This window comes from Triticum aestivum, chromosome 5D (assembly GCF_018294505.1).
Source record: "Triticum aestivum cultivar Chinese Spring chromosome 5D, IWGSC CS RefSeq v2.1, whole genome shotgun sequence".
Classification (NCBI taxonomy): Eukaryota; Viridiplantae; Streptophyta; class Magnoliopsida; order Poales; family Poaceae; genus Triticum; species Triticum aestivum.
In genome coordinates, this window is record NC_057808.1 from 269,212,313 (window position 1) to 269,214,777 (window position 2,465).

Genomic DNA, 2,465 nt, shown 5'->3' on the forward strand with positions numbered 1-2,465 from the left:
AAGGTCGAGGAGCTATCAATATGAGAAGAATAAAGAGAGGCAAGAGTTCAAGCTTGGGGATGCCCAAGGCACCCCAAGTAAATATTTCAAAGGATACTCAAGCATCTAAGCTTGGGGATCCCCCGGTTGGCATCCCATCTTTCTTCTTCAACAAATATTGGTATACCTCGGTTTTTGTTTTGTTCACATGATTTGTGTCCTTTGTGTTTTTGTTTTTCCTTTAAGAACCATGCTAGCATGAGATAGCCCTTCATTGATTTATAGAATACTTCATGTGCTTCACTTAAATCTTTTAAGTATGACCTTACAGAATTGCTCTTTGTGCTTCACTTAAATCTTTTGAGTATGGTTTTATAGAATGCTTCATGTGCTTCACTTATACATTTTGAGCTTGGATATTGGTTAGTCTATATTAATTGTAGAATGCTCCATGAACTTCACTTATATCTGTTGGAGTATGGATACTATAATTTAAAGTGGGTTTGGAAGAGTGTCAACTTTAGGAATTAGTGATCCCACTATTTTGGAGGGTGTTGAATCTTAGTGTGATATTTATGAAAGTGGATTTGGAAGAGTGTCAACTTTAGCTAGTAATGATTCCACTATTTCGGAAGAGGTTCCAATTGATTATGAGAACAAGGTTTCTATTCTTGTTTCTACTCAAAATTGTTATGCGGGAGGAATACATGCTTGTAGGAGTTGCAATAATATCAAGTTTCCTCTCTATGTGCCTAAAGTTTTCAAGTTATACTTGTTTTGCCTTCCTATGCTAGTTGATTCTTGTTCCCATAAGTTGTGTGCTCACAAAATCCCTAGGCATAGGAAGTGGGTTAGATTTAAGTGTGCTAGTCATATTCTTCAAGATGTTCTCTTTGTGTTTCGATTCTTGTCTATTATGTGAGCATCATTGAAATCATCATGCCTAGCTAAAAGGCATTAAAGAAAAGCGCTTGTTGGGAGACAACCCAATATTTACCCTTACTGTTTTTGTGTGTTTACATGATTAAGCTACTGTAGTAATCATGTTTTATAGCTTTTGTTTCAATAAAGTGCCAAGTAAGACCTTTGGGAAGACTTAGGAGAAAGTTAATGTGATCTTGCTGTAAAAACAGAAACTTTGCGCTCACGAGATTAGCTGTCATTTTTTACAGAAGAGTGATTTTGAGTTGATTCCTTTTGCAGAAGATTACTGGACAAATACCTCACATCCACCAATTTATTTCATAATTTTTGTAGTAGCAGAAGTATGGTTTATGTTCAGATCATTAAATACTGTTCTGTTTTTGACAGATTCTGTTTTCATTGCATAGTTTGCTTGTTTTCTAGTTTCTATGACTTATATTTCTCAATATAAATTGTAGAAATGATATGGTACAGTAGACATTGTGTGAGAACAATTATGAAACTTGTCCTTAACAGTATCAAAGTGAATGGTTTACTCTTTATCATACTAACCTATCTCATGAAGTTTGGTTAAGTTTTGTGTGATTGAAGTTTTCAAGCTTTGGGTGAGATGTCGATATGAGGAGAATAAGGAGTGGAAAGACCCTAAGCTTGGGGATGCCCAAGGCACCCCAAGTTAATATTCAAGGAAGACTCAAGCGCTAAGCTTGGGGATGCCCCGGGAGGCATCCCCTCTTTCGTCTTCAAAACTATCGGTATACCTTACTCGGAGCTATATTTTTATTCGTCACATGATATGCGTTTTGCTTGGAGCGTATTTGCAATTTTACTTGATGTTTGAATAAAATCATTGGATCTGAAATATTGAATGAAAAAGAATCCTCCCATGGCTAGTTAATTATTTGACTACTCAGTGTTCTTCACTCATATCTTTTGGAGTAGTTTGTCATTTACTCATGTGCTTCACGTATATCCTATGAGTAAATGGTTGAATAAATTGAATGTCATAAACCTAAATTTATATATGTTTCATATGCTTATAACATGGGGAGTAATGACTTCACACATAATAAATATAGGTAGTAAACTTATTGAAAGTTAGCAAACATAGAATTAGTCACTTGAACAATTCATGAAAGAATATTGAAGGAAGAGAGGTTTCACATATAAATATACTATCTTGGACATCTTTTATGATTGGGAGCACTCATTAAAATATGACATGCTAAAGAGTTGATGTTGGACAAGGAAGACAACGTAACGGGTTATGTTTTCTTATATCTGAAATAAAGTATATTGTCATGGATCATCCAACATGTTGAGCTTGCCTTTCCCCCTCATGCTAGCCAAATTCTTTGCACCAAGTAGAGATACTACTTGTGCTTCCAAACACCCTTAAAACCAATTTTGCCATGAGAGTCCACCATATCTACCTATGGATTGAGTAAGATCCTTCAAGTAAGTTGTCATCGGTGCAAGCAATAAAAATTGCTCTCTAAATATGTATGATTGATTGGTGTGGAGGAAATAAGTTTTATACGATCTTGTGATGTGGAAGAAAT